The sequence below is a fragment of the Balaenoptera borealis genome (genome assembly GCF_965194805.1).
Source record: "Balaenoptera borealis genome assembly, chromosome: 3".
NCBI classification, from domain to species: domain Eukaryota; kingdom Metazoa; phylum Chordata; class Mammalia; order Artiodactyla; family Balaenopteridae; genus Balaenoptera; species Balaenoptera borealis.
The window spans coordinates 107,687,600-107,714,042 of record NC_138866.1 but is presented as its reverse complement, the minus strand read 5'-3'; the positions used below and the strand labels follow the sequence as shown (position 1 = coordinate 107,714,042).

The window sequence follows — 26,443 nt, the reverse complement described above, 5'->3', positions numbered from 1 at the left end:
CCGCTGGGAAGGTGGGAGCGGCCGCCTGCGCCCCTCCGTGCGCGCGCTCCCCGCCCGCTGCACCGGCGCCGCGGACCACTGCTCCCCCCCCGGCCGCCCGGCAGCGCCGCAGCTGTCCCGCTGGCATCCGCGCGCCGGCGGGGGCGGCGCGGCCGCACAAAGGCAGCGGGGCGCCAGGTAGGGCGAGCACCTGGCGGTGGACTGGCGGCCGCGGGCGAGGGTGCCGCGGGGCTGCCGGGAGCCGGGCCGGCCTGGGCTCCGCTGGGCGCCGGCCCGGAGGGTCTTTGCACCAAAAAGGCCGAGTAAACACCACCCTCCTCCACTTCCCCCAAGTGCGAGGTGGCTGGCACTTTTCGGGTGTACAGCGAACGGTACGCATGGGAGGAAGTCGAGTTTTTTGTTCTTTTTCCTTTGGCACTTTGGGAATCGATGGAAGTGTCTGGCTCTCTCTCTGACTCGTTTCTGACTTTTCCTCCGCCCCGACCTCCCGGTCTCGGCTACCCCGCCCCCAATAACCTTAGCCGCATCCCTTGGGCTTTGGGGTGGTGTACTTTTCTTTCCGAAGCACAAAAGCAAGGGCTCTATCTTGAAGGCATTGGCAGACCATCAGAGGGGGGAAAAAGTTCTACTACAAGGCTTCGTAGTTTCCACACTTGCTTCTTTTCAAATAATCCGGCTTAGGTGAATGAACTGGTCCTCTTCTGATTGGTTTTTGTTGTTTTTTAGTGACTGTGAAAGGGGTGCTAAGTCACAGTGATAACCGGTACAGCACTAATTTAAAAATCTCTATCCTGCTGCAGCCTGAGGGAAATTAGGAAGGGCCCATAGGAACCTACACACAAAACTCAAAAGCAGCCCTTGACCCAGTGCTGTGTTTATTCAAAAGAATGATTAAAAACAAACACCAAAATCTTTAAAAGGGCATCCTTGACCAAAGCTTTTTCTTTTCACCTAGTCCAAAGTTATGTCACCCTTGCGTCTACCTAAGAGGACACTTAATCTGTAAATAAAATTTCCCTTTCAGTTGTAGGGTTTAAGAAGTCAGTCCACTCCATATTATTTTTGGAACCCCTAAAGAGAACCATTTACATACACTGTGTGTTTGGGTGGAGCTACCTAAATGGGGCCACTGCCTAACTGGCTACCTGAACTTAAGCAGTGTGAGTCTGAGTACTTTAGAATTGCTATAATTATTTTCCATGGTTCAATATTTCTTAAAAAAAAAAAAAAAGAAATGTGTTGTATGTCAAGAGCTTAAAAACTCTTGCTGAATTTAAATAGTTGAGTGGTACCTTGAGAAAATTAACTTTCCCTTAGTTCACTCATTTTTCATGCTGGAGAGACTAAAAAGTAGTGTAGGATGACTTTTCTGGGGACCTCGGAAACTGGACACTCAATTCGGTCCATTGCTGTTGAAGTAGATGGTTTGTGAAGTGGGTGCAGAAGAGGCATGTTCTAAGAAGAGCTGTTTCCAAAGTGTGTAGGGTGTCTATTGAAGGACAGGGGTATGACTTACCTATTGATGTTCCCTGCCAGCAGCACAGATGGCCGTATTGTGGGCCGCCAGTTGACTATCAGTGCATCAGATACAGTTGCTGAGGCCCCGATTCCCTGACGGAAAAGTTGAAACAGCTGGCTGTCCTGAAATAGGAGCTGTGCCATCACTCCATCTACTGGATCTAGAGTAATTTGGCAAAAATTAAATGAATCATTTCTTCGCTGGCTTGAAAAATTAAGTCTGTGCATTGGATGTATGAAGTTGCCTTAGAACAGAGCATCAGCAGCTTAAGTAGTCAGAAATCTCAGTTATTATAGTATTTACTATTTATGTAAGATCCCCTTACAGCCAAATGAGGCTTCATTTTGTGTTTCACATCTGTCTGAGTCTGCCCAGCTGCATCCCTCAGCTGCTTGAAACAGGAAGAGAAGGGGCAATGCCTCCAGTGGGTGTGGCTCAGTGTTAGCATGGAGAATATAATTCATCAGGCCCTTGGCACCTGTACTGCGGATTTCTCTGTCTCTCGCTCTCTGTGAGATATCTTAGGAAATCTGGTAGCAGATTAGGAAGGCTCTCCACCTGTACCAAAGGCCCTACCAAGGCTCACTCATTTGTGATTCATAAGGAAGATTGCCATTTTCTGACTCATGAACAAAGTGTACAGCTTACAGTTTACCTTATATTTCCTCCTGAAAACTCACTTTGGGACATTTTTCTCTGTCTTTGGAGAACCAAGAATACTACCAGGCAATAGCAATTTGTTTCTTTTTTTTCTTAGACTTGAAGGACCAAAAAAAAAAAAGAAAGAAAAACACCAAAAAAATCTCTGCATGTCTCTATAATTTAGTATACATTGGTTAGGAGGGTACAACAATCTCCTTTGACTTTAATCAATAATAATACCCATCTGAGGTTTCCTTTGTAGAATCTGGCTTTATCATCAGCCAGAAAGGAAGTTCTACCTTTGTGGCCATGACCAATTTGGACTGTCTAATGGACTGGAATCCATGTGTATAGCTCTGCTGTATACTTTGGAGCTAGAAACTATGATTCATAAGGCTTTTGTGACTGAGATATGCTAATGTATTTGAGTACATCTGAATTGGCCATCACCTCAGAATATGTTCAAGATGCGTCCCCATCTCCTTACTTGCATATTACTTGTGAGTAAATTGCAGATAGTACACATAAAAATACATAGGAATAGGCTTACGAACTTAGAAATCTGATGCCGCTGACTACAAGGTAGGTAAGTTCCTTTGGGTGAAGGCATGGCATATATTTAGAAAGTCTGGAATCCATTTCAAACATGTTTTCTGCGAAGGTAACCTAGTCCATTCCCACTGATTAGTTTATCAGATTTCTAGTAGTAGTCTCCTGGCCAAAAGAACACAACACAGAACCAAAACAGAAAGGAATGGGATGAAGTCCAGAAAAGTTTTGATAGTGGTAGAGGATTAGGGCAAGAGTGGGAATCCAGGGCATTGTCTTGGGACCACTGTGGGTGGGCCTGCCTAGTGGGAAATGTTTGGGAGCCCAGGGCAAGGAGGGAAGCCCAGTGGGGCCATGGATGGAGGGGATGGAGAAGTAGAGGAAGCAGACAGTTGCAGAAGCTGAAAGCCACTTCCTCCTCAGTTTTGCTGGGGATTTCAGCTTTGTTAGTGGTTGCAGACTCAGATGTCTACAGAGGCCAGGATACAGTTTTTGATGGGGTGAGATTGGCCTCTGGAGAGTAAATATAGAACATGTGCCCGTCAAAAGAGCCATCATTACTTGACCTTAGGCTGTGATTACATTGACCACATTACCAAATTGTCTGTTTTTTCAGGAGAAGCTGAAAATCTAGATTTTTATGCCAGAGCTGCCAATTTTTAAAAGCGTGCTGATCATCGCTGAGAGGCCAAACAGGTCAGCTGTTTGCAGCTACCCTGTTGTAAATCTCAGAGTGGTGTCCTGCGAACCACTGTGTTTCCTTCCATTCACTCGCCATCGGGAAGTCTAAACTTTAGCCACATACCCAGTAAGGGCATTCGATTTTTACTGACACATGCACACCTTCCCACTGCGTTTCCCTTAAGAGAGGGAGTTGCCTGGTGTTTCCAGCCCGTGGACTCTCTAAGCTATTAAACAGGGGCAGTATGCATCCAGCTGCTACGGTTTGGAGCTAGCTAAACACCTGTGCAGGTAGTGCTGTGCGTGGTGAGCCTGTAAATTGAACTTCTCTTTTTCTTTTTTTTTTTTTAACATCTTGATTGGAGTATAATTGCTTTACAATGGTGTGTTAGTTTCTGCTTGAACTTCTCTTTTTCTTAACCCTTTAGCTCCCTCCAATGGAAAGGTACTCCCCCTCTCCCCCAACCTCCATATTGCATGGTGGACCTCTTTTATTACTCCTTTCCCTGTTGCATCTCATGAATTTGAGGTCTGTTTCAGGGGTTCTCCTTGGGGCTAGATAATGAGCATTTTGTAAACATGACTTGGAATACAACCTTTTGCCCCTGACTTAGTGTTCATGTTACGAGCTCATGTGAGACCTCTCTCCGATGAGGAGAGGACTGGGTCTCATTACTTGGAAAGAACTTGTAAAAGCTCTTTTCATCAGCTTCAAAAAAGCAGAAATATTTTGAAACCTCTATACAAATGTAAAGCTTCATTATGGATCATATAGAAATTACGTACATTCGTAATTTTCCAAGTTTGAGTCATCTACTATTTTTTTTTTTTAAACAAAGACGCAGCAACCTGTGTTTTTATCAGTATGTGATTAAAATGGGTTTCTCCGTGGTGAGATTTTAATATTTTAATTTTTTTTTTTACCATGCTGGGACTTAATATTTACAGAACAAATAAGGGGTTAAAGGTTAAATGCCAAAGGTATTAAAAATAAACAGCTTGGCCTTGTAAGCACATTCTGTAACAATGGTAAACAAATTGTGTTTTGAATTTCAACTTCAAAATTTATTTTGGCAGAGATGAAAGGTTTGGGGGCATATTAGTGAAGTCTTTTTTTACATATCTTTATGACAGCTTTACTTCAGAGAAGTAGAACTATAAGAGTCGTCCCTAAAAATAGGGACAATGGCTTCGACACCGCATATGCAGGTGAAGTCAGCCCTCCTTTCTGAATTGCCACCATGGGAACACTGTCATTAATGTTGTTCAGGGCACTTACAAATGGTCATTTAAGAAAACCTTTTTACTTCCTTTATGACCTAAAATGCTAGTGTCCAGCCTGATCACCCCTCTTACTCACCAGACTTTGTATAAGGTCCCTCTCAGCTGTTTCCAGAAGTTACATTCTGCCTCAAAGGGGGAAAAAATTGGTCCTGAAGATGTGCAATATCGTGTAACATAGGCCCTGGGGGCCAAAAAGGAGGTGGTTCTTCCCAGGAATCAGTACTCTAAGAACTGCTCTGAAGGAGGCCACACTGTCTTAGGTGTTTTGAGTTCTGATGTGTTTGTTAAAAATTCATTCATGGGACTTTGAAATCATACACTGCTTTGTAGAAAGTAAAACATACACTACATTGTAGAAAGCCCAGAAGAGAATTTAAGAGTCTATCCTAAATCCTTTGGCTTGACTTCATAGAAAGATCTAGAGGGGTTAAATGGCTTCGAAAGTCTCAGAGCTAGGTTTTGACTGATCTGCTGCCAGAATCCAGGTTTTCTGATCCCAGTTTAACAAGGCTTTTCCCACCAAACCACGGTGGTGGATTAGAGTCTAGGCATGACCAGGTAGTTTTCTTTCTGGGGCCCTTCAAAAAAAGTCTGCTTGGAGATGGAAGGTTGTTAATTATTTTTGATGCATTACTGTATCAACTTTAAAAGATTATAAAAAATAAATTTAGAGGAATTCGCCATAATACCACTACCCTAGTGCTAATTTTTTTTCATGTCTTTGGGTTTCCTTCCAAACTATCCAAACGCACATCATTTTTATGTAGTTGTAATTATGGGGCTAATATACAATTTGTGTTGTGTATTTCCCCATGTATTTTGTAAACTCTTTTCCTTGGTAAACATATTTATCGTATTTTGGTGGTGGTATGATAATCCCATGTAGCCTGATTACCCAACCTGAGTCCTAACTGTATGGAGACCTGTCCTCCAGATGCACCAGTGACTGTGTCTCCTTGCCCCCATTAGAACTGCCCTGGTCAGTGCTGGGCTGCTCAGCCTCCTGTCCTGCTGACACATGGAACACTCTCTCTGGGGTAAAGTCTGAAGCCAGGACCAGCTGGCTTGGTGTACACTCCACACTCCCCGGTCCTGACCTGAGGTGGGTTCTGTTGGTGTTCTCCCAGGATCATGATACTGGCACTCAAATGTGTGACAACAGTGGGTGCTCAGGCCTCTGACTGCAACTTGACAACTATGAGTTCCCCTATCAGAGGACCCAAGTGGTTGGAGACGAGGAGCTTTGAACCCCAAAGTGGAGAAGACACAGCAGTTGCAAAGGAGGTTTGCGTACATGCCTGATAGGTAGGAATTCTTACCAAATACGGTGGCAACCGCTAGGAAATCAAAGATGAATTAAGCACTGCCTGTGCTTATGAGGTGCTCACAGACTAGGGAATAACAAAGGGCTTTCTTATAGGTGATTTCATCTCATCCTTGTACAAATGATGGTTGTTGTTGCCATTTTACAGGTAAGAAAACCAAAGTGTAGTGAGGGAAAGAGAATTGTTCAGGGCCATACAACTTGTATGTAATGAACCAGGTCTGCTAACTTTATGCTCTTTCAAAAGCAATTGGGTACATTATTTCTGAATTTGAAATTTCTGGGTCCAGATATCTGTATAACACTTCATTATTTACATACTCCTGAGGGAAAGCAAGGTTGATTTTTTTTTTTTTTTTTTTTTAATCTATTTTAAAGTCTGGGCTTTTTAATTTCCTTGTTCGGGGATGTTTGCATATCACAACATTTGGGGACTAGACGATATCACACTGGGATCAAGCATAAAAGTAAAAGAAAGTCATGCTAGAAAGCTCTCTGATCTCAGTTAGTTTAAAAAGTAGAAAATAAGGGAAACAAGATAACTACAAGAAATTTAGCCCTCGAGTCCTTATATACATGACAGAAAACAAACAAAAATTAGGATAGCATATCATTAGTCTCTCAGTAATTTAATTGGTGTGACCAGCTTTTGATGTTGACAGCAAGTTAGCACCATATTACTTGGTAACAGAATGATTTGGAGAGTGTCATTGTCTGATTCTAAAAAATTTTCAGTAACAAAAAAATTACGGTTGTTTTTAGCATCCCAATTAGATATGGACCTTTGTTAGAGGAAATTTTGGATTTAAATGTAGAAGCATCTATTAAGCTACTTCGTAGTATGATAAAGATGGCACCTCCAAGATTTGGTAATGCTCAAATTCAGAAATATGTCTGCAAAATGATGGTAGTTCTCCTTTCTCCCATCAGATTGTCAGAGATTCCTAATATTTGGGGGTGTCCCGAGGCCCTCTGAAGCTATTGACCTGTTTCCTGACTGTTTGTAATGACGAGCAAAACAAGAAAACCAAACAAAAAGACAGGAACAATCTAAATGTCCATTAATAGAGAAATGCATAAACGTATGTGACTTATTGATAATAGGGAATCAATATGGATAGATCTCACAAAGGTGAAGAAGCAAGTTGTAGAAATATACATGTAAAGTCATTTAAGAAAAATTTTAAAACACAAAACAAGGCTATCTGTATTGTTTGGGGATATATATATTCATATATGTATATATTTATGTATATGTTCTTTTAAAAATATAAATTGATGGACTAGAAAGATATCAAATTCAAGCTGCTGAAGGGGGAAGAAGGAAAGAAGAGAACTGAGGTCAGTGGACTAACTGTAACATTATTAAGAATGTTTTATTTGCTTTGTTAAAATCTAAAGCAAATATAGAAAATAGTATCATTAATTCTGTGCAGGATGGGCATAAATATTTATATTATTCCCCCATAGTTTTAACATCTTTTTACAATTAAGAAGAAAAAAACCCCACATAAACACAATTCTTCATTTAGTTTTAGGAGGTTCATAAACCTCCAAAGCCCGCACAGTATCATTCCCAGAGTTGTAGCAAACCTTATCTTGAGGTGAATATTAGGGAGTATGCAATTTTGGGTCTATGTCGGGTTGTTTTAATGACAGTTGACATACAATCAAATCAATAGTAAGTCCCACTGAGTTATGTAAAGTTCCGTTAGGGATTATGTCCCAGGATGTTCAGCATCTGTTAAGCATCTCTTTCTTACCTTTTCCTTTCTTACCTTTTCTTACCTTACTGTCTATTAAGTTTTGATGTAATTAACCACCCCAAACTTGGTGGTTTAAATAGTAAAGATTTTATTATTTTTCATGATTTTGTGCATTGGCTAGGGAAGTTCTGGGCTGGACTGGCTCATCAGATCCTTGTGGTTGGCTGGTGGCTTGGGTGGGGATGGATGAGCTAAGATGGCCTCACTCACGTGTCGGTTAGTTGGCCCAGGTTCAGTTGGGGCAGTGGAGATGGCTTGGCCACCTATCTCTTTCACAATAGGCTAGTCCTGGCTTGTTAACACAGCAGTGGTCACAGGGTTCCCAAGAACAGCAAAAGAGAAAGCAAGCCATAGTGCACAAGCATTTTTTTAACCTCTACTTGCATCATGGTTGATATTGTCTCATTGGCCAAAGCAAGTCACATAGCTACCCTCAGGGTTAGTGTGGGCGGGGACTGCCCTGGGGCTCAGATACAGTTCCTACCCTCCACCTTTTCTTTCATCGTGTCTAGTTGGGTGAATACATTGAGGCAGGAATAGATTTAGTGCAAATCCAGTTTTCCCGGCTGATCCTCTGAACCCCTGTGTATGACGGAAGCCCCCATTGCTCCTGATACATCCGCTGCTGTTTTCCCAAAGTACGAGGAAGTAAAACTTGTAGTTCTTTTGTATTATGGAGCCTCAGTATGATTTTTAAATTGCTATTTTTGCTGGAAATAAAAAGTAAAAGCAGAAGCTAAAAACACGAAGAAAAATCTTTTTTTTTTTTTTTTTTCTGTTAAAGGGAGTTTGTAAAAATAAACATTTCACGATTAAGTCCAAGCTTAGAGAGTAGTGAATCATGCCAAACCAGACTGGAGTGGATGGCCTGTTGGATATAACGGTGGAGCAATACTGTTTGGAACAGGTCAGAACAGTGCTGTTCACTGACTAATTCTGCCTTTTTGGCCAGCCCTGAGCTGTCCATGTGGAGAAAGACATTCTTCACACACACACTAAAATACTTTTTTGTCTTGAATGAAAGTCATGTGTTTTGGATTGTATTATGGTTCCCAGAATAATCTATATTGGTGTCACTTCCATATTCTGTGAGCCACAGGCTCCTCAACAAGATGTGAATTGAGTAGGATTAACCTAGCTTTGGGCATAGGTCTCAAAAAAATTCATTAATCTGTGGACCTTTCACTTTGATGTTCTCTTTCTCCTTCTCTTTTTAAATGGAAAAATTTACACTACACAAATGGGGAGAAAACTCATTGCCGGACTTCAGCAATTGATAACTCATGGCCAATCTTATTTTCTCCATTTTGTTAACGTGGTGTATCACATTGATTTGCAGATGTTGAACCATCCTTGCATCCCTGGAATAAATCCCAATTTATCGTGATGTATGATCTTTTTGTGCATTATTTATTTATTTGCTGTGCCGCACAGCTTGCGGGATCTCAGTTCCCTGACCAGGGGTTGAACCCAGGCCACAACAGTGAAAGTGTGGAGTCCTAACCATTGGACCGCCAGGGAATTCCCTTTTCATGTATTACTGAATTCAACTTGCTAGTATTTGTTGAGGATTTTTGTGTCTGTGTTCATCAGGGATATTGGCCTGTAATTTTCTTCTCGTGTTGTGTCCTTGTCTGGTTTTGGTGCTAGGGTAATGCTAGCTTTATAAAATGAGTTTGGAAGTGTTCCTTCCTCTTCTGTTTTTGGGAAGAATTTGAGAAAGATTGGTATTAATTCTTCCTTAAATATTCGGTAGAATTCACCAGTGAAGCCATCTGGTCTTGGACTTTTCTTTGTTAGGAGGTTTTGGATTACTGATTTAATCTCCTTACTAGTAATTGGTCTGTTCAAATTTTGTTTCTTCATGATTCAATCTTGGTAGGTTGTATATTTATAGGAATTCATCTGTTTCTCCTAGGTTCTCTTAATTTTTTGGCATATAATTATTTCAATCTTGTTTTCTCTATTCTCATCTTCTCTTGGTTTATTTTGAAGCAAATCCTAGATATCATTTCATCCTAACCATCTCTGTATTACATTGGCATTAATTTATTTTTATAAATTTTTAAAGATTTATTTTATTTATTTTTGGCTGCATTGGGTCTTCATTTTGCTGTGCAGGCTTTCTCTAGTTGCGGCGAGCTGGGGCTACTCTTCGCTGTGGTGCGCAGGCTTCTCCTTGCGGTGGCTTCCCTTGTTGCGGAGCATGGGCTGTAGGTGCGCAGCCTTCAGTAGTTGTGGCACAGCGGGCTCAGTAGTTGTGGCTTGCGGGCTCTAGAGTGCAGGCTCAGTAGTTGTGGCACACGGGATTAGCTGCTCCGCGGCATGTGGGACCTTCCCAGACCAGGGCTCGAACCTGTGTCCCCTGCCTTGGCAGGCGGATTCTTAACCACTGAGCCACCAGGGAAGCCCTACACTGGTATTTAAATAAAGCAAAACTCAGCTCTCAGCTCTTGGTACTGTCTACTTCTTGGGTTGGAAGAAGGGGTGTATCTCAGAGAACCAAAGTAAGTAGCTTCCCTTTGATTTTTAATATTACGGGCTTTGTTTTTACAGAATAATGTAGACATCTCCAGTAACTGGGTAGACTCCTTAAAGCTTGGCCGAATCTCATCCACAGGAGTATCTGGCAGTGATATCTCGGCATCCATAGTTTTGGTGTGCAGGGCAGCGGTGGCTCCCCAGCCTACAATCCTAGCTCTACTCAGGCACTCTCTTTAGGTATAATTTGCAGGGCCAGTTCATGCTTATTCGTCTCTTCATTCCTTCTCATACATACCTGTATCATGGTGATGGCTGTGCAAATAACACTTGTTTCTTTCAATGATCAGATACCTTGAAACATAGAATGTCAAGATGAGAAATGTCTCAGAGACTACTTGGCGGGGGGGGCGTGGTCTATGAAATTATATGCTGAAGTTTGTGTCTGTGTCCATGTGTGCATTTTTCCCTGGGAAGAAGAATCCTGACTCCCGTAAGTGGTCCATGGCCTCCCCAGATGACTCTCTAAGGTCCAGAGAATTTAAGTAGCCTGACCAAGGTCACCTGGCAAATTAGTAGGAGAAGTGGCCTTAGAGTACAAGTCTTTTGTCCAGGGATCCTAACCTGGTCCTAAACCTGATTTTACTGGAAATGTTTGAAAAGCAAATATAATAAAGCTTTAGAGAGAAGGGAAGTTGGAAGTACTGAGTTAAAATAATTCTTTGTAAGATTACCAGAGGTACTAAACCAATACAAGTTACCATGAGGCAATGGTCAGTATTAATTGTTGACAACTGACTTGAGTTTTCAGAATAGCTATAAAGCATAAAACTAGAGTCACAGCATTGGTCTCATATTTATTCGATTTTTATATTCTCCTGTGATCACAAAGAGAAATACATCCAATGCAGACTTCAAATATAAGTCAAGGACGTAATGGTTTGACGTTTATGTAAATAATTGAAAGCTCATTTCTCTGATGAGGATTCATTATTATTCATTATAAAATTAATATTAACTAATTGAGGACACATTAGAAGGAAATTGCTGGACTCTAATAACTGGACTCTGGATCAGAGTTCTGTGCTCTGTTTCTGTTCTGTAGGACCAGGGCTTGGAGTGTAGGAAAAAAATTGGAAGTGTGGTATCCTCTTCCTTCCAGCTCTTTTTCTCCCCTGCCCACAAGCCCCAACCAGATTCTCCATCTATCCTGCCTCCTATTCTCCCCCACAAGGCTCTTGCCCTTCTAGACTTGGGAGGGGTGAGGAGGAGGGTTGGAGAAGGCAGGAAATATATAGTTTGCACCTGCTTGCAAGTGAGCACACATAATTAAGGCTTCCTAAGAGGAGGGGGGCGCCCTCCTCCCATCTTGGAACCCTCTTTCTCCTCCTCCAAGTAGCCCTGCTTGGCACCTCTGCAGCCAGTGGGGAATCAAGCAGTGTCTGCTCTACAGCAACAATAAGGCACTGTCATCTTCGTTTAGGGCTGTGAATCTGAGTCTTCAGTTTTTGCAGCAGTTGTATTTAAGCGTCCGTTGGCAAAGGTATATTTTATATACTCTGAATATAAGATGTAATGAATCGCAAGATCCCACCACCTGCTGAGTCCTGTGGATTCCACCTGTGTAGCATGGCTTCAACCTGCCTTTTTTTGCCTTGTCTTTCTCGCCGAGGTCACCTGGCCAAGTTCCACTACTTGCTGTGCCCCTTGCAGGCTCAGATAATCTCACCTTTCTTTGGCTGATGTCTGGCTGCAGTCAATTCCCTCCCCTTCCGCGTCCTGATGGTCTAATTCCCCTTTGAGGTCGGCCCCACTTCCACCTTCTTGAGTCTCCTAGTTGGAAGTTATCTTCAAAACCTCGGAACTCTTGATCTGCAAAGATCTCTTGATTGTTTACGGGCATTTTATCTTCCCTTCTGATCACTTACTTTTCAGGTAGAGTTGTTTCTTATTCATCTTTGTGTCCCACCCCCATTTTGGGACTTGCCATACTAGATGTATACAGTACTATTTTTAAACGTAGTATTGGAGGAGAAGTGCTTGCATTTCCTTCTGCTGTGAGTTATTCATTCGTTAATGCTCCCTAGGCCTTCATCTCGAGGGACAAAAGTAGAGTGCAGAACTGCCAACGCAATGAAGCACTCTTAAAATGCACTCCAGTAAACTGGCTCTTGGTCGCTCAGCTAATGGAATGAAACAGGGGAAGAGGGAATCCGTGAAAGCGCCCTGTGATTCAGATGTCACTGGAGCTTTGATTTTAGTGGGAGTACTGAAGTTGTCTGATACAGATGTCACTCCTCACTTCATTCAGCGTGCCCTTTGGAAGATGGAATGGTGAGGACAGAAAGGGGAAGAAGCATAGCGATGCTTCAAAGGGCACCTGAAAGCCGAGCCGCTCGTTCACAGAAGGCAGGGGAGTCATTTTGCCCATCACCATGCCTTTCTTCACTCGTCAACCAGCTATAACGTTGAAAACAGGGCAGACAGCCTTCCCCTGCAACTCTTTCAGAGTCTGTGAAAATAGTTCTCCCAGAAAACGGCATCTATTGTTTAGGTTACCAGTGATTTTCCCAAGGGTGGATGTTTAAGGAATAGGCAGAGATAATAGATGGAAGAAAGAATTGAAATGGGATTTTGAAGCAGACAGTATGCTTTTTTTAATTGCATGTGGTTTTGGAGGACAGGTTGAATTCAGATGTTTTAAAACTCACAGGGCATCCAAGTACTGGTAAATTCAAACTGTCCTCATGAAATCTTTGTATTGGAACTCATCAGCTAACAAAATGGCCAGATTGGCACCTTTTGAGCTTTGTGGAGTGTACGTTTTCTATGCTCAGCTCCAGGTGGATGAGGGTGAGGTATTCTAAGCTTTCCGGAGTATAGAAGAAGTGGCCTCCCAGAGAGGCGGGAAAGAAGGGGAGAAGTCCAGGTAACTCATGGGGTCTGGGAAGATATGTAGTATGATCACCAGTTAGAGCATTTTGAGTGAGGAGATTTGAGTGGCTTGTAGACCAGCAACGCCAGAGATGAGACAGGCAAAGTAAGGTGGGGCCCTCATACCAACGCGATGTTTTAGAGTGATATTATTTCAATAAATATGTTTATTGTTCTGTCCTACTGGGCTGTAAACTCCTTAAGGGGCCACTGCATCACGCTCATGTTTTGTATTTCCATCATCTGACGTGACGTCTGGCACGTGGTAGAATCAGCAAATTTGTTGAATTGAACCAAACTTCCCTCTAGACGAAAATTGTACAGAAGGCCGAATGGTTGTAGCAACGCAGCCGCCAGTGAATTGATGAGAACCGGTGATTTAAAGTAGATGATTAATTAATTATAAACTGGAAATATTTTCAAAGATAAAAATAGCCCCCCTCAGATAAAACCAGTAGGGCTTCCTTTTGTTAACTAGTTGGGCTCGGCTCCTGCAGAAGCCAGACTGAGCAGGAAGCTGGGTGGGCTGGGAGGGTTTCTACACCTGACTCTCACTCCCTTTATTCCAGCCTTCCTTCCCCTGAGATCAGAAGAGGCTAGGTGATTGCCTAAGGCCACACAACCAGTCCCAACTTGTCCCCTCAAGGGCTGGTGCAGCTCTTTGCAGGCAGAAATAGTAACAAAATGCACCAGGGTCCTTTCTGAGGAAAAGTTCCCAGCTCCAAATGGAACCATCGCAAATCGGGTGTGACCTGTGACCTCTGTTTAGGACTTCTCTTCCCTGTGGCAGGGGAGTGGTTGGGCAGGTTTTGGTGATGTAAAAAATCACTACTAGATTGATAGGATGAGAAGCTTTTTCCTGTTCAGCTGTGTGGACCTTCAGAATGTAAAATTTCCTGACAAAGTTTTCATCTGTCCTGGTTGAAAGAGCAGTATATAATGCCTTTGTTTTTCGGTAATCAAACTAACCACTCACCTGCCTAAGTGGGATCTGGTTTTGCTTTCCTCCAAAGGCCAGATTGTCTCCAAGGAGACATGCTAATGGCTTAATTGTTTTGTTTATTTTGCTCCTCACAAATTCCAGTAGCTTCATTTGCATCAAGAGTTAGAATGCCTTCATTCCAGGGCCTTGGCATTTCCTTGGGGTTAGAATGGCTCAATGTTTGCTCTCAATGTTTTTTTAAAAAGTTGTTGGTCAGCCCCTAGTGATAGGTGTGGCTTTCTCTAAATAGGAGTTTCTCTGGGTGTGGGGTGGAGAAAGTGAGAAAAAGGGAGAGGATTAAAAAAGAAAAAATTATACGCTATATATGTACAACAAACTGTAGATTATTTTGGAGCCTGATATTTATGTAATTATGTTCACTTGGCTCACATACTTTAGTTTTGGGGTTAAAAGATTAATGCCTGCAAGGGAATGTTGATATTTAGCTTGACAAAACTATGCATTTACAGAGCTGTGGTTTGCTTTCCAAAATGTAGAAATGTAGAGAAGGTTTGCCTCTTCACCTATGAAAAAAGAATTTCAAGTGTAAAACTATTCTGGTTCATGTAGTAAATGCATTTTTCTAAGTTCAGTGTAAATGGCATTTTAGATCAAACAGCTTTATAATGCATTAGGGGAGTAATCGTCAATACTGGGTGGAATCTGACTTTTGGGAAAGGGAAATTTGAATGTTGAAGAAGCTTAAATACACTGGTGTTGGTTAAATCTAGGTGTACTGGCCTCCATAGAAAAGAAATGCTTTCTTTCCCTGCAAACTGGAGTTAGGGAATTTCAGAGCTGGGAAGTCGTGTAATAGATCTTAGTGTTATAAATCACTCGGACAAATACAAGATAATGCTATTTGGGGATGTGTTTGTAGTTATGCAGGATTACGTGATGATAAAGAATTTTCTAGGGACTTCCCTGGTGGTCCAGTGGCTAAGACTCTGCGCTCCCAATGCAGGGGACCCGGGTTCGATCCCTGGTCAGGGAACTAGATCCCACATGCCATAACTGAGAGTTCACATGCCACAACAAAAGATCCCACACGCGACAATGAAGATCCTGCGTGCCACAACTAAGACCTGGTGCAGCCAAGTAAATAAATAAATTTTTTAAAAAAGAATTTTCTATGGCTTCTCGAGTTTCTGAGGGTGTTTTGTGCTTTGCATTCTCAGTAATTCCCTTCTGAGACCTTAGCATTTGGGGGCGGGTAGGTATGCTTCTGTGAATTTAACAGTTAACCCCACCATTGAAAAGAAGGGAATCTGCTATTGAGATTAATAGTTGTTGAGGACCCCTTCTGGATCGTCCAGCATTTGTATCTCTTTTGAGGTAGGTATTATTTTTCTTGGCTTACAGAAGGGGAAACAATACATGAGTGAGGTAACCTGCTAAAGGTCATCCATCTGAAAAGTGTCAGAGGAGGGATTTAAATTCAAGATCATCTGAATCTAAGATCTGCTTTGGAGGGGAGCTGTCTATTCCTAGACACGTACTCAAGTTGTAAGTCTGTGAGCTGGCAGCATGGGCATCACCTGGGATATTATTAGACCTGCAGAACTTCAGCACCCTCCGCCTCCCAACCTACTGATTCTGAATCTGTATTTTATCAAGATTTCTAGGTGATTGCAAAGGACTTAATGCACGGGAACACTGTAGCCCAAGCAAGGTAACATGACTCTAAACACGCCCCCGCCCCCCGGGAAATTCTGATGGTTGTCCTCCAGGATATCATTTTCCAAGGACAGGGATGCAGTTAAACTCCCTGAACTTTCAGGAATGTAGTCAATCATCTCTAATTATCCTGCTGAAGCAAAAATGACAGGGCAATGCTCAGGGGTGGGATTGGGGGAAAGGTTTCTCCTAGACAGTTCCGGAGTCAAGTGTCCTGAAGTAGATGCATGGGGATGGTGGTTGTCTACAGCATGCCTGGAAAACTCTCCACCCAGAATGTCTCCTCCGGAGTGCTATTGATGCCGAGGTTTCTACCCTTACTGATCCCTCTGAACTACTGCATTTGTCTGTTAAGGACAGGTCACTGTGAACTAGACTACCCAATCTTCTAAAGCTACACTGATGTGTATAAAATTGATGACTAATAAAGAGCCTGCTGTATAAAAGTAAAATAAAATAAAATACAAAAGTTCAAAAAATAAAATAAAATAAAGCTGCCTGAGAGCAGATTTTATCAGGCTGGGGAAGAAAGAAAGAGATCCAGACTGGGGAATATCAATAGCACGAAAAGAGAAAAGTGTTGAAGAGAGCCCAGCCTCCAGAACATTCCAATCCTGAGGCTGGAGAAAGTACGCCTAACCTTCGCCTCCTAACTGGTTTTACTTTTAGAATTCCCCCAGACATCTAGGCTGGAGACATCAGGGTCCTTGTCTGTTGTCCTTCTGCCTTCCAGATTCCTGTTGGTTCCCAAGCCCCGCAAGTATGTCTTCACACTGCTCTGCCTTCCTTTTCACAGCTGTCGCCCTAGTTTGAATCTGCATTGTCTTACACTGGGACCGTCACAAGAGTTTCTTAAGCGGTCTTCACTGTTCCCCTGTAATTTACATAAACAACATTGCCAGAATCACCCTCCTGGTAAACACAGCTTTGCACCTGTCACTCTTACTCAAAAATTCCTAGCTCTTACTGAGAATAGGCTTTAGCCCAACATGCAGTACTGTCTCAAATCTATTCCAGGCTGCCTCTGGCCAACTCGTATTTTCCAGTAGTCCTTCTGGAATATGTAAACTCGATAAGGGCAGCCAGAGTGCCTGGTCCGCACTATTAGCTCCTAGCATAGTGCCTGCATACTGTAGGTGCTCATAAAGATTGATTGAATGAATGAATGATGAGCTAATTCTCATGTCCATATTTTATAGCCTGGCTAGAATACACTCCTTGGTCAGGCCATCTGCCGTGAATGGACTTCCCTTTCTTGTCATTTATCAAAATCCTTTGAGGCCCAAATGAAGTCTCATTTCCTGGAAAACCTTTGATTTAGCTCACTAAGATCATTCCTTCTTCACAACCTAGCCCATGTCTTGGAGTTATTTATTTGGTGCTTACTTATATGTAATCTTGCATTGCTATCTGTGTGTATGAGTCATACCGCCCAGAGAGACTAGAAGCCCCTTGAGATCAGAAATGATTTATATTTCTTTATACTCCTCAGAATTTACCATCTTTCCCTTTGGCCTTTCCATGTTCCTGTCTGCCCTCCTCATTCCCTGGTCATTCACAGCTTTTCCATAGCACTTGTGTTGAGTATTATTGTTGGTTGTGGATCAGTATTATTGTTGGTTGTGGATTATTGTTGGTTGTGGATTATTGTTGGTTCCCCCCACCCAGGAATGCCTGTAGTCCCTGGGGGCAGGGACTGTATCACCTAGTTTCTCTTTCTGTCATCTTTGGTTTGTTGACTGATGGATGCTTTAAACTTTGTCCTTTTGAATTTTATCTCCCTTCTTTTCCTTCTGCTTAGTTCTTAGAACTCCAATTTCCATTCTTCTACAAGTATGATGCTAGTTAGTGCCACCATGACTCAGTGTGTCCTCCAGCGAGGGTGTGAAGGTGACTCAGGAGCCCCCTCAGCCAGTAGTGGATTTGTTCCACCCTGAGAGGGAGGCAGGAGCCTGCCTGGCGATCAGGAAAGAGGTTGTTTTCCCCCCTCGTTGTTTCCTGGCCCTGAGTAGAACAAATTATTTAACTCTCTGTACTTCAATTTAATTTTTTTAAAAAGGAAATAGGAATAGTTTTCATTCTCTTTTTCTAGTGGTGATACATTGAGTATTAATAAGAACATTGCAGGGGGATAAACTGGGAGTATGGGATTAACAGATGCACACTACCATATATAAAATAAACAAGGATTTTCTGTGTGCAGGGAACTATATTCAATATCTTGTAATAAACAATAATGAATTGGAAAAAAGGTGTCGATATATACATATATATGTAACACCTGAAACTAACACAATATTGTAAATGAACTATACTTCAATAAAAAAAAAAAAAAACCCAACAACAACATTATAACATGCTTTGAGTCCAGTCACTGAGAGTATGTAAAGTATCAGAACCCTATCAAGGCTGAAGCTCTACACTAGATACCCCTCCTCCTGACTGTCCTGTCTCCCGCCAAAGTTGGAGACAACTGTCCCCAATACAGTTAGTACATTAGCATTTTTCTAACAAACTTGTTCAAGTCTTGGCTCACTAAAATTTAGGGAAACCATACCATTTATCTCCAGTCTCTTAACAGATTGTCTTTGAGTTACACGTTGCCTGTTAAGGAAATACATCCAAATTGCAATCAGTTGAGTAAGGTTAGAGATGTTTCAGGAAAACAGACACGTCTCTACTTGCTCTGCCCAACTTCAAACTTTCACATCTACTGGTTTGGGGAGGGACGAATAGCAGAGAAGAGAGATCACAGAATGAAGTGAATTAATAACGTATTTGTTGAATTTGGACAGGGCAGCTTGCCTATTTGAAAAATTCTTGGCAAAATATCATCACCCTCCTCAGTAATTGGCTGGGTAATTTCAAGTAGGCTTACTGCATTTGAATTTCCTGAATAGAGTGAGTTCAGTTTACCTTTTTGTACATAGCGGATTGTTGCATTACTGGGGTGGGGGAAAGACATCCTTTTCTGCCTTATCCCTGGGCCGGATGGAGGGAGCACAGCCTTGTCTAGAAGCATGATGAACATATGATTATATCCATTTCGTACACATGACAAAATCTTCTTAGTTGGAAGATTATATCAATAATTGCAAGAAATAAGGGAGGCATATATATGTATATACGTGTGTGTATGTGTACATAAGTGTATATATATAGTATATGTATTTAGATGTTCATATGAGAAGTTATGGGGGGAAATGAAGTAATTAGTTGCTAACCAAAATAAAGTTTTTAATGATCCTTTTTTTCCTCCTCTGCCTGGGTGCCCTCTCTCCATGCCTGGGTCTTAGATAACTTTCCAGGTCTAGTCTCAACAAAATCCCATCCCCTTAAACAAGCCTTCCCAGACAGACTTACCCCTCATCCCAGAGTGTCTGGAACGCTCTTATCTCATACAGCATGGTTTACCTTGTGTTAGAACAATCAGGATTCTGTGTCTCATTAAGGTGTGGAACTCCTGAGAGCAGGGTTGTTTCTGGGTATTGCCAGTGATCTCAGTCTAGTTTAGAAGCACCTGTGGAGCTTTTTAAAAAATGTCAATCCTAGACCAGTTGAAATCGGGGTTCCTGGGGGTGGGACTCAAACACACTGTATTACTTTTCAAGGCTTCCTGGGTGACTCTAAAAGCAGCCAGTGTTGAGAACCACTGTGAGTAGATAGATACTTCAGTTGATGATTATGCCATAATTTGGTGCAACATCTAAAGCAAACTGACCAGGATGTATTTTTGCCATGCTGCAGCAAACGACTGAACTTAAGAGGTTTGGGGTTTTTTTTTTTTTTTTTTTGGTGGGGAAAGGGGGAGGGATGGGGGGGATTTGTTTAATAAAGCTGACTTCTGTTAAAAAAAAAAAAAAGACTAGTCCCCAGGGGACTTTACAAAAGAGGAATGGTTGTGTGCACAGCACCTGGGGGCCTTCAGGGATGGCGAGGCTGTAGTAGCCTGGTGAATGCCTTGTAACCTGAATCCTTCTGCCTCCTCCCTGCTTTGGTGTTGTACCCTAGACCAGAGGCCTCAGACACATGGTGGGGGGGCGGGGTGTATCACATCCACCTGGAGAGATGATTCAGCAGGTTTGGGATGAGGCTCAGGAATCTAGTTTTCACAAGGGTTCCAGGTGATTACACTTTCCCAGTAGCTGATCTACAGCTCTGTGGAAAATGCTGGGGGTCTGGTCTCATCAGCACTGGGTCTTTTTTGTGGGGAGGGGGGAGTTCTTTACTAGATTGTCTTTCTTACCCCCAAATTATATAATCATATGCATATTTTCTCTAGAATGTTTCTGTATTTTCAAAGTTGAGCTCCTTGTATCATCTGAAATTTATTTCTCTGGTGTGAGGGATGGCACCATGTAACTTTTTCCAAATGGGTATATAATGGTTCTAAAAATTTGTTACGTAATGCGATCTTCATGCTCTGTTCCACAGTGCCACCTCTATCCTATGTTAAATTCACATGCGTGATTTGTTTCTGGCATCTTCTGTTCCTTTGATGCTTTTCTCTGTTCTTGAACCAGTTACCAATACTAGACTGTGTAATTACTCTAGTTTTAGAATATGTTTTTATATTTGTTTGGGCAAGACTTCCCTAATTATATTCCTTCTTAAATGAGTTCTTGGCAATTCATCTTCAGTTACTCTTTCAGATAAAATTTAGGATCAACACGTCAAATTTCCAAAAGAGAATCTCTTTAGAATTTAGATAGCAGTTTTATAGGCTCTATGGAGCAATTTGGGAAGGTGAACATTTTTACAGCCGTGTCTTTTTATCTACAAACATAGTGACCATCTCCATCAGTTCTTCTTTTGGGACCTTCAATAAATCCTGCGTTTTTTCATACATGGTTCTTTCACATTTTTTATGAAGCATATTACTGGTATTTTATAACTTTTGCTCCTAATTTGAATGGGATCTTTTCTATAACCTTGTTTTTTGAAAATATTAATCATTTTTTTTCATATTTTTTCTTATAATTTAATGGCTACCATGTCACAACCCACAGAATTAAAATAAGAATCTCATTTACTTGAGTATGTAGGGATTGTGGCATTTGGTTCATTCCCTTTTTTTAATGAATGTACATTTTCTTGGTTAAAAAAAAGTGAAAATACCCCCCACCAATGTCCTAGTATACTCTTTTCCTAGTTCCGTTTCTTCATGAATAGAGGGACTTGGACCACGAGGTTATCATTCTGAAGACTCATGGCAGATGTGTGGCCCATGGGTGCAGAAGGGGCAGAAGAAGCTGCACCAGATGTATTGGTAACAGGACACACCCTGCAGTGTACTTCTCAATAGATCCCTGAGAGTGGCCAGATGTTCAGTGATGCACCTTCTCTTCTTAAAGGTCTAGAAGGCACAGTTAAAAGTGAAAAGAGGAGAGAGAAGTGTTGTAACTCTGCTTAGCAGAATGAGGGATTCAGAAGTGGGAGCCAGGCTTTTGCTAAGAATCTCAGTAGGAAAAAAGAGTGACTCCAGGAATCAAATAATTCTGAGAACTAACTTATATAAAAGTGTTTTGCAAACTATAAAGTGATATTCAGATGTGTTAGGAGGTACTAACTCCATGTGTTTTAGCTACATTTGAGAGACTTCCAGAAAATAAACAGTGCCATTGTTGGAAAAAACCTGGTCCTTCTACCCCAAGATTGTTGTCTTGGCCTTAAAGGAAGTTTTATGTGAGAGCAGAGGAAGCTGTAAGATCACTCTTTAATCCAGATATTTGTCTGAACCATGAATAACACATAGAAAGCCTTGGGATTCTGGTACTTGGTGAATGCGCTATCTGTTCTTAGCATCTACAGGCTAAATACCCCTCCATTCCCCAAGTGAGGAAATGGGAAAATAGCGTCCCATTATTAATAATTAATAATGTCCCATTCCTGGTACCTCTCTATTTGCCTTTCCCTGTTTTTCCTCGATATCTTGTATCGCAGGGAATACAAAAAGTAGTTAACGGCAATCCTGTTTTCTGATATTAAGAATAAAAGCTAAAGATTAATGCTTGAACAATTGGGTTCTAACTGGTGGAATCAAGAGTTTCATGTACATGGAATAAGTATTCTGTGTACCTAAAAAATTACTTTTTTCATCTTTGTATTTTTACATTATATTCTGCTGCCATGAAATAAGTAGATGTGAGATTTTTTTGAATGTTGATTTTCTTTTTAAATAAAAGACTAGGAGAATATAATCTATAAAAATACTGAATCACTATGTTGTGCACCTGAAGCTAATATAATATAATGTTATAATATAAGGGATAGAAAATATATTTTAAACATCATTGATTAAATGCTGGGATGTATTTCAGGAATTTAAAAATAAAAAAGGAAAGGTTAGGAAATCATTACAAAAACTATGTATGTATTAAAAATAAAATTTGGTCCACGAAACAGACAACCTGTTTGTTATTACTGGGAAAATTAAGGGGAGGAGAAAATAACAATTAGAGACTTCCTAAAATAGAAACGACTAGGAATTCCTGGAACTTATATTTTATTTAGGATCTTTGGTTCTATCCTTGGGTATATTTCTATACTGTGGGTCTATACTGAAGTGAATTTAGATGTCAAGTTGGTTTAACTGGTGAGTTCTGTTACACTTTTAAAGGATACACAGTTTTTCCAAAAAAGCTTCAGAGCAGAGAAAACGATTCTGAATTTTCTTCTGTGGGGTTAATACATCTCAATTAAAAACGCTGGACAAGGATGGCACTAAAGAAAACTAGAGACATTTTGCTCATGAATATAAATGCCATCCAGTTTAGAATTTTTGAGGTGGAAGAGACTTTGGAGACATCTAGATCACGCCTACCATCTTTTAGGTGAGAAAACAGGTTAGAGTGGCCTGATGCTTTACGTATTTAAGGGCACAGTTTGGTGCACCTGTAAGAAAGGTTGTTCTTGACTATGTGAAGTCAGAATTGTGCCCCTCTCAGGAAGAGTGGGAATTAGCAGTAAGTGAGGGAGTGCCTGTGCCCACCAGGGGTTCTGTGTGGATTATCTTCTTTAACCTCACATTTTATGTGAGCAAAGAATCTGAAAAAGAATGAATATATGTATAATTGAATCACTTTACTGTACGCCTGAAACTAACACAACATTGTTGACCAACTATAATCCTGTAAAATTGAAAAAAAGCACACCCTTACATTTGTCAACTGAAGGAGATTCTGTTGTTTCGGTTGTTCAGAAGAGAAAGCTGGGGCCCAGGGAGACTACATAGTGTATGCTGAGGGTCAAATCTAGTTCTGTTTACTTTTGCTTTCATATGTTACTTTTCTTTTGCAAAGTTCTATGCTTTGCTTAGGGTTTTTTTCAAGTCCAAATAAATACTGCATTTTTGATCAGTGATTCCGTGCACCACTCCCTGACTGCTTTAGGGACAGCGCTTCCAATAGGCTAAAACACATTTAATAATACACTGTGGCTTCTAAACTCCTCTCTCCATGGGGGAGAAGTGACTCTTCTGTCCACTTGATTAATTAAGCCTTTTAAAAAATTTTTTTATTTTTAATTTTTTTTTAAAGGAATTCCTTTATTTATATTATTTATTTATTTATTCATTTATTTTTGGCTGTGTTGGGTCTTCGTTTCTGTGCAAGGGCTTTCTCTAGTTGCAGCAAGCGGGGGCCACTCTTCATCGCGGTGCGCGGGCCTCTCACTATCGCGGCCTCTCTTGTTGCGGAGCACAGGCTCCAGACGCGCAGGCTCAGTAGTTGTGGCTCACGGGCCTAGTTGCTCCGCGGCATGTGGGATCTTCCCAGACTAGGGCTCGAACCCGTGTGCCCTGCGTTGGCAGGCAGATTCTCAACCACTGCGCCACCAGGGAAGCCCTATTTTTAATTTTTGAATTAAAAAATATTTAATTGAGGTATAGTTGATTTACAATATAATATTAGTTTCAGGTGTACAAAATAGTGATTCAAAATTTTTATAGATTATACTCCATTTGAAGTTACTGTAAAGCATTGGCTATATTCCCTGTCTGTACAATGTATCCTGGTAGCTTGCTTATTTTATACATAGTAATTTGTATCTCTTGGACCCCTACCCCTAACTTGCCCCTCCCCCTTCCCTCTCTCCACTGGTAACCAGTAGTTTGTTCTCTGTGTCTGTGAGTCTGTTTTGTTATATTCATTCATTTGTTTTATTTTTTAGATTCCACATATAAGTGATAACATACAGTATTTGTCTTTCTCTGATTTATTTCACTAAGGATGATACCCTCCAGGTCCATCTGTGTTGTTGAAAATGAACACATTTTATTCTTTTTTTACGGCTGAGCAGTATTCCATGTATATACCACATCTTCTTTATCTTTTTTTTTCTAAATTTATTTTATTTGTTTATTTTTGGCTGCGTTGGGTCTTTGTTGCTGCGCGCAGGCTTTCTCTAGTTGCGGCGAGTGGGGGCTACTGTTTGTTGCAGTGCGCGGGCTTCTCATAGCAGTGGCTTCTCTTGTTGTGGAGCACGGGCTCCAGGTGCACAGGCTTCAGTAGTTGTGGCATGTGGACTCAGTAGTTGTGGCGCATGGGCTCTAGGGTGCAGGCTTAGTAGTTGTGGCGCACGGTCTTGGTTGCTCTGTGGCATGTGGGATCTTCCCGGACCAGGACTCGAACCCGTGTCCCCTGCATTGGCAGGCAGATTCTTAACCACTGAGCCACCAGGGAAGTCCCTATTTATTTGTTGATGGACACTTGGGTTGTTTCCATATCTTGGCTATTGTAAGTAATGCTGTCTGAACATCGGGGTGCATATATCTTTTTGAATTAATGTTTTCATTTTCTTGGGATAAATACCCAGGCGTAGAATTACTGGATCATGTGGTAGTTCTGTTTTTTTGAGGACCCTCCGTACTATTTTTTGTTTTTTGAGGACCCTCTGTACTGTTTTCCATAGTGGCTGCACCAATTTACATTCCCACCAACAGTGTACTAGGGTTCCTTTTTCTCCACATCCTCTCCAACATTTGTTATTTGTGGTCTTTGTGATGATAGCCATTCTGACAGGTGTGCAGTGATAGCTCATTGTGGTTTTAATTTGCATTTCTCTGATGATTAGCAATGTTGAGCATCTTTTCATGTGCCTGTTGGCCATCTGTATATCTTCTTTGGAAAAATGTCTATTCAGGTCTTCCCATTTTTTAATCAGGTTGTTTGCTCTTTTGCTATTGAGTTGTATGAGCTGTTTATATTTTGGATATTAACCCCTTATTGATCATATCATTTGCAAATATTGGGTTGGCCAAGAAGTCCTTTTGGGTTTTTCTGTAAACTGTTATGGAAAAACCCAAAAGAACTTTTTGGCCAACCCAATATTTTTTCCTCCTATTCAGTAGGATGTCTTTGCATTTTGTTGACAGTTTTTTTTTTTTTTTGCTGTGCAAAAGCTTTTAAGTTTAATTAGGTCCCATTTGTTTATTTTTTTTAATCTTTTTTTTAACATCTTTATTGGAGTATAATTGCTTTAAAATGGTGTGTTAGTTTCTGCTGTATAACAAAGTGACTCAGCTATACATATACATATATCCCCATATGTCCTCCCTCTTGCGTCTCCCTCCCACCCTCCCTATCCCACCCCTCTAGTTGGACACAAAGCACCAAGCTGATCTCCCTGTGCTATGCGGCTGCTTCCCACTAGCTGTCTGTTTTACATTTGGTAGTGTATATATGTCCATGCTACTCTCTCACTTCGTCCCAGCTTACCCTTCCCCCTTCCCCCTTCCCATGTCCTCAAGTCCATTTGTTTATTTTTGCTTTTGTTTCCTTTGCCTTAGGAGACAGATCCAAAAAAAATTTCTATGATTTATGTCAAAGAGTGTTCTGCCTGTGATTTCTTCTAGGAGTTTTATATTTTCTGTTCTTACATTTAGGCCTTTAATCCATTTTGAGTTTATTTTTGTATATGGTGTGAGAAAATGTTCTAATTTTATACTTTTACATGTAGCTGTCCAGTTTTCCCAGCACCACTTATTGAAGAGACTGTCTTTTCTCCATTGTATATTCTTGCCTCCTTTATCAAAGATAAGGTGACCATATGTGTGTGGGTTTATCTCTGGGCTTTCTATCCTGTTCCATTGATCTGTGTTTCTGTTTTTGTGCCAGTACCGTACTGTCTTGATTACTGTAGCTTTGTAATATAGTCTGAAGTCAGGGAGCATGATACCCCCAACTCTGCTCTTCTTTCTCAAGATTACTTTGGCTATTCAGAATCTTTTGGGTTTCCATGCAAATTTTAAAATTATTTGTTTTAGCTCTGTGAAAAATGCCAGTAGTATTTTGACAGGGATTGCATTGAATCTGTAGATTGCCTTGGTAGTACAGTCAGGCCTCTGTTTTCTTGATTTTCCTTCTTTTCTTCACAAAAAGTTAGGCATTTTAGAAATTTCTTTTTTTCCCCCAAATAAATTGCTTCAAATTATTTTGCAAGCTGTGGTCATAGCTCTTCAATATGAAAATAAATGAATTGATAAAAGTGACATGCCAGTTTGTGTTCTTGGTCCTTTAGTGTCCGTTGATTCTTCTTGCCTATTAACTGGCTACTCTCAGGGCTGCTTGTATTTATTGAATCTAAATATGTTCTTTTAAGACTTT

The 26,443-nt window shown here is 41.1% G+C and overlaps 1 protein-coding gene across 1 annotated transcript in view; it reads left to right on the top strand.

Annotated features, from left to right (window-relative positions):
- MYO1E (myosin IE) overlaps positions 1 to 26,443 on the top strand; it is a 200,620-nt gene that overhangs the window by 724 nt on the left and 173,453 nt on the right. The window lies entirely within an intron of this gene.